This window comes from Nannospalax galili, unplaced genomic scaffold (assembly GCF_000622305.1).
Source record: "Nannospalax galili isolate Female #2095 unplaced genomic scaffold, S.galili_v1.0 scaffold182, whole genome shotgun sequence".
Taxonomy (NCBI): domain Eukaryota; kingdom Metazoa; phylum Chordata; class Mammalia; order Rodentia; family Spalacidae; genus Nannospalax; species Nannospalax galili.
The window spans coordinates 3354403-3361283 of record NW_008348662.1 but is presented as its reverse complement, the minus strand read 5'-3'; the positions used below and the strand labels follow the sequence as shown (position 1 = coordinate 3361283).

The 6881-nt window shown below is 40.3% G+C and overlaps 1 non-coding gene across 1 annotated transcript; it reads left to right on the top strand.

Annotated features, from left to right (window-relative positions):
* Window positions 1–1210: 1210 nt before the first annotated feature.
* LOC115072475 lies at window positions 1211–1371 on the top strand. Its single transcript, XR_003851530.1, has one exon. It is a non-coding gene; the product is annotated as a U1 spliceosomal RNA (small nuclear RNA).
* The last annotated feature ends 5510 nt before the right edge of the window (window positions 1372–6881 follow it).

Sequence of the window (6881 nt, the reverse complement as noted above, 5' to 3'; positions counted from 1 at the left end):
CTCCACACATGCACATATCATGCACACAAACACACACTAATAATAATTAATTAACTAATTAAAACACCTGTTCATTGCTGTTTGCAGGACAATCAATATCAGCCCACCTTCTTGTCTCATAGCCTCTGCCTTCTTCCTGTCTGTTTGCCCATTGTTTGTTTTTGTCTGTTTTCTCCTGTGTGGGCAAATTTTGCAGTTATTTTCCCATCTGACCCTGACCATGTCCCTAAAATTCACTTTTACTCATTCTACAAGCTTGATTTTGTAAGTGTTCTGATATTTTTCCTCCATATCAGGAGGAATTTACCCACTCTAGGAATGCACTGATTCATGAACTAACATTTATGGAGCTCCCAAAAAATGTTAGACACATTCCTAAGTTCTGAGGATATAAAAATAAATATTATACAGTTCTTGATCTTTCTAATATCTGTTGAGTCAAGACAAGCGAACTAGATAACTGGTAACAACTAAGTGACCAGGTCAATCTGACTATAAAAATGTGAAAAGATATATGAACAAAAAAAGTTTAAAGAGAACTGAAGAACATTCCAGAACTAATATAACAGTCAAGTATTGCTAGCACCAGAGGCAGAGTCATGGGTAACAGTTCATTTTGTGGGGCTATGGCAAAATACCTGAGACCACCTAATTTACAAAGAACAGAAGTTTATTTTCTCACAGTTTTTAGAAGTCCAAAGTTAAAGCACTGGCAGGTTGAGTTGTCCCTGGGGGTTGCTTTCTATCTCTAAGATGTTGCTGCATCTTGGAGGGAAGCGGCACTGGGTATTCACGTGGCAGACCGCAGAAGGGCAAGGACTGGTAATTAAATGCTATCTGAGGGGTCATGGCCTTAACACCTCTTAAAGACCCTACCTCTTAATGACGTCGCTCTGGAACACCTGACTTTTGGAGGGATGTCATTCAGACATAGCAGTGACTCTGACATTTGGAGTCACTTTCATACAACGATATTTGTTGACTTGTGGTAAGGGATCCAGTGGCTGAGCCACACTTCTGAGAACCTCATGAAAATGGGGTCAAAAGTCAGAGTCAGCTAAGCTTGGGTATTCTGTTAAATCAATTCCCTGCCTCGGGCAGGGACCTCAAAGGTCTATTCATAGAAAGAAGGTGAAATCAAAAGGAAATCAGCTCTGGCATGGATTACAAGCAGATTTCAAGTCCTTTTGGTGATTAAAAATAACCTTGCAAATTTATGTGACAGGAAAAACTGTGATCAAGGAGGTGGTTTCACAGGGCCAGGCTCCCCCATGGCTTTTGCGATGTGCTGACTCCTGTGAGTTCCCCAAATATGTGAAACTTGACTACATAATTTGTGGTAGTAGGGGACTGCGTTCACACTTTCCCCTTTAAATTAAAAAAAATTTTTAAAGGAACTTGAAGACAGGTTAATGTGATGTACTATTGTGAGTGCAACCAAGCACAAGACAGAAACCAAGGAAAACCCCTCACAGAGGAGCACACCGTGATTCTAAATGTCACATTATTCTAAAAATAACTTCTCAAGAAAAATAATGAGGCACAGTCCCATACCTATTAGGATGTTACTACTTTTTAAAAATCATAAAACGGGCTGAAGAGACAAGACAGTTCAATGGATAAGAGCATTTGCTGCTCTCACAGAGGACCCGAGTTCGGTTCTCAGCACCCACATGATTGCTTAAAACCACTTATAATTCCAATACCAAAGGATCCAACACCTCCTTCTGATCTCCTGGGGTACCAGATACACACATGGTGCACACACATACACGTAGGTATTCACATATCCAAATAAAATAAACTTTTAAAAAATCATAAATACTAGTGAGGAGGCAGATAGATGGCACACCATTGAGAACACAAATGGTCCAGCCATTGTGGGAAAACAGCACTGGGGCGTCCCATAAAGTTAACGATCAAATTCTCTGTGACCCAGCAACTCTTCTTCTGCGTATACCCAAGAGAACTCTAAGCAGGGACTAGGGAGATATTTCTACCCATATCCAAATCAGCATTATTCGCAATAACTAAGACATGGAAGCATCTCACATGCCCATTGACTGGGAGTAAACAGGCAATAGCACAGATGTAGAATAGATTCCTGGGGACATTACACTGACTGGAATACACCAGTCACACAAAAACAAACACTGTGATTCCACCTCTGTGAGGCATCTAGATATCAAACTCATAGACCCAGAAAGAGTGATGGGTGTTGGGGAGGAGGGGAGGAGAGAGAGTGGAGAACTGCTGTTTAATAGGTATTCTTTTGTTGTGTAAGATGTGGAGTTCTGGGAATGGATGGCAGTAGTGTTTACACAGTGATTTAGATGCACTTATTACTTCTGAACTGTACACTTTTTTATTATTATTTTTATTTTGTGTGTATGTGTGTATTGCCTGCATGTAGGTAAGTGTACCTGTATTGTGCAATGCCCACAAAGGACAGAAGAGACTGTTGGATCCCCTAGAATTGAAGTTATGGACAGTTGTTAGTTGGCATGTGGGTGCTAGGATTTGAACTCGGGTCTTCTGCAAGAACAGTCAGTGTTCTTAACCACTGAGCTGTCTCTCCAGCCCCTGAACTATACACTCTTGAAGGTGGTTAAGATAATAAATTTCTGTTAGGTCAATTTTACTACAATATAAAAATTGGAAAAATGGTTTGAAATGAACAAATAAAAAAATGCCATCCATGTATTAGACAACGCTGATGAGAAATATCAGGAAACACAGTCACAGCAAGGACTCCAACAGTGGTTTAAAAATGACTGAACTCACAATATAACAAACATAAAATCTTGGAATTTTGATAGGGAACTTGAAATTTTAAAAAATTCTTTATTATTTTTATTTTTTGGGTATGAATGTACTGTCTGCATGTATGTAAGTGCACCTATGTCGTGCAATGCCCACAAAGGTCAGAAGAGGGTATTGGATCCCCTGGAACTGGAGTTACAAGTGGTTGTTTGCTACCATGTGGGTGCTGGGATTAGAACCTGGGTCTTCTGCAGTTGTACTCTTAACTGCTGAGCCATCTCTCCAGCCCCAGGAACTTGAGATTTTTAAAAAGCAGTATACCAGGCATGGTGGCATATACCTTTAATCTCTGCACTCAGGAGGCAAAGGCAGGAAGATCTTTGTGAGTTTGAGGCTAGCCTGGTCTACATAACTAGTTCCAGGCCAGTTAGAGATGTATAGTGAGACCGTGTCTCAAAAAATTTAAAAAATGGCAGAATTAAGTGCTTCAGGGGTATTAGTTACTTTTTGTTGCTTTGGTAAAATACCGTGACAAAAGCAGCTTAGGGTATAAAAAGTTTATTTCGACTTCTGGTTCCTGAGGGAGAGTTGATAATGGGGGAAGACAAGGCATCAGATGGCAGGAAGCAGATAGCTCACATCTTCAACTGCAAACACAAAGCAGAGATTGAACTGGACATGGGGTGAGGCTATCTGAACTCTCAAAGCCTGCTCCCAGTGACATACTTCCTACAGCAAGGCCACACTTCCCAAACGTCACCAAACCTCCCAATACCCTACTGACTGGGGATCAAGTGTTCAAACACATAAGCATATGGGGGGCATTTCTCATTTAAACCACCAGAGGGTGAGGTGGGGGCAGGCAAAGGAGCAGACAGGATTGGCAAACAGGAGTGTTGGAACTGCAGAACCATTCTGTGGATACACAGCAAAGCCCAGAGACCTGTGCAACACACAGGGTGAGCCTTATGGAAAGCTATGGGATGTTAGATAATCATAATAATGTGCTGCCATTGGTTCATTCAATGTAGTGAAGGTACCACGGTGATGCAAGCTGTCAAGGAAAGGGAAAGCTGGGAGAAGGCGGAGAGGAACTCTGCTCTACTGGCTAAATTTTTCTATATCTAAAGCCATTATAAAACAAAGGCCACTTATTTTAATTATTATTTTTATTTTACGTGTTTTTTTTTATTTTATGTGTATTGCCTGCATGTATGTAAGAGCATCCATGTTGTGCAATGTCTGAGGAGGTTGGAGCAAGGCATCGGATCCCCTGGAACTGGAGTTATAGACAGTTGTTAGCCACCACGTGGGTGCTAGGACTTGAACACGGGTCCTCTGCAAGACCAACCAATGCTGAGCCATCTCTCTAGCCCCCTAAGCACACTGAGTTTTAAAAAGCAAAATCACCAGTATAATAAAAAAAATAGTAGAAGTTTTAGATATTTAAAAAAATGTATAACAATGTAGTTTCACAGTTACAATTAACAACTAATTTAAAACAAAGTGAAAATTAATGTACTGCAAGACAGACCAAGGGAAACTTATCCAGAGTTGGCGGGTGCAGTATGTAAAAAAGAAAAAGAAAATGAGAAGATTGGAGTTGTAGAGGGTAAAATGAGAAGCTAAGAGTCACAAATGGAGAGGAATCTTGGCCTAGACACCTTAAAGTAAAAAAAAAAAAAAAAAAAAAAAAAAACACCTAGTAAATGTGGGCAATACACTCATACACATAAAATAAAAAATTTAAAACGAGGAGATGGAGGGATGGTTCAGTGGTTAAGAACACTGACTGTTCTTGCAGAAGACCAGGTTCAAATCCCAGCGCCCACATGGCTGCTAACAACTGTCCGAAACTCCAGTTCCAGGGTATCCAACAGTCTCTTCTGTCCTCTGCGGGCATTGCATGACACAGGTGTGCTTACCTATATGCAGGCATAGCACCCATACACTTAAAAAATTTTTTTAAGTAATAAAATATTTTTTTTTAAAAATTAAAAATGGGCTGCCTTCTCCACAGATTCACAGGAAGACAAGGTGAGAAGACAAAGGATTCCACAGACTGGCAGGGCAGCCCAGAGTGATGGAGAGCATAATTATCCTCAGCACACATTGCCACTCTTAAGAGTCAAAGTGGAGTAGTAGGTATATTTTCACATGAAAACTGAGTGTCTGCTATGAATGTATTACTTAGGACAAATTCGAAAACCACTCATCAGACAGAAAGAAGACAAGAGGAAAGATGAATAAGCTATCAAATGCATGTTCTTTACGTGCACACGAAACACTATGCTATGAAAGAAATATGGGATTTCAAAAGACTGATAATGATTTGTTGGCGTTCTCTGACATAAATTGCAAAAACACGATCTCTGTCAGGGGTGCTGACATACATCTGCAATTCCAAAACTGGGGAAGTAGAGGCCGGAGCATCATGAGTTCAAGGCTAGCCTAGGCTACATAGATCCTGTCTCAAAACACACTTCCACACTCCTTAAAAACTCAATTATAGACGGTTATGGTGGCTCCCACCTTTAATCCCAGCACTCGAGAGGCAGAGGCAGGTGGATCCTCTGTGAGTTTGAGGCCAGCCTGGTCTACAGAGTGAGTTCCAGGCAGCTGGAGCTACAGAGAGACCCTGTCTCAAAAAGACCGAAAAAGAAACCTCAATTATATTTGTAATTAAAGTCTATTTATCAGGAATAAGATAGAAATCAGAATACAGAGTACAACATTTTATGCACAAAATGGAATAAAATACTACAAAATAAGGACCTGCAAGATGGCTCAGTGGGAAAAGGTGCTTGCCGTGTAAGCCTGTCCACCTGAGTTCAAACTCCAGAACCCATGTAAAGGGGGAAGGAGAGAACCAGTTCCACAGAGTTGTCCTCTGACCTCCACATGTATGTGCACTGTGGCACACACATGAGTACATGTATACACATATACATATCATGCACACACATAATAATTTTAAACACTACAAAATAAGAAAATTTGGAAAAATGTGAAAGATAAAATAAGGTGAAAAGACGGACTTTCACAAGCTAAGAATCTATCTTGAGAAAATAAAAGATGACCTTCCCTCAAAGATACAGAGAATAATTTTTTGAAGACTAGAAAATAAAAGACTTGGAAGCATATGCAATAGAAAAGATCAACAAAGACAAAATTTCTCATTCTTTGAGAAACTAATAAAATGAATGCACATATGGTTTAAAAAAAAAAAGAAACGAACAAACTACTAGTACCGAGAAAGATAAAGAGATGTCACCGCAGATACTAAAATGACAAGAGAATATTATGAACATCCTAATCATTTAAAACTGCCTAGGAAAGTTCAATTTGCCTAATTGGTGCTAAGAAAAAATGGGAAAGCAAACCTAAATGATCATGTAAATGCTTTAAAGCTAGATCCATGATTACCACCTTTTAAATAACCCAGACCCAGATGACTTCCCCCAGGTTAATGCCAAGATTGTACAAATGTCTCAGGACATCAAATGAAGCCTGCTTTCTGATTCACAGACAGTGGCTTTCTCATTGGGTCTATGAAGGGTCTCTCTACTGTCTCTTTTATTCATGTGACTTCACAGACATGACCTCATCACCTTTTGAATTAGTTACTTTCTCTGTTGTTGTGATGAAATTTGTGCCAGAGACAACATAAGGGAGAAAGGGGTTGCTTGGCCTCACAGTCTGAGAGTCCACCATGGCAAGGAGCACATGGAGGCAGGACTTTGAGGCAGCTGGTCACATTGTTTCTGCAGTCAGGAAGCAGAGGGCAATGAGTGCTGGCTCAGCCGGCTTTCTCCTTTTATTCAGGACCCCAACCCATGCAATGGACCACACACATTTAGTGCGAGTCTCCCCACCTCAGTTAGTCTGTAGATGTATGCCCTGAGACTTGTTTCCATGGTGCACATTGACAACCTAGATTCACCATCACACCTCTTACTGACCTTACCTTCAACTATCGTCACACTAAGGATTCAATTTCAGTGTCTGGGTGGGTAAAACAAGTCCCCAGTGCATAGTAACAATAGTACAAACAAACATATGAACAGCATAATATATCATGACCAAGTTGGCTTTATTCCAAAAGTGACAATAGTATA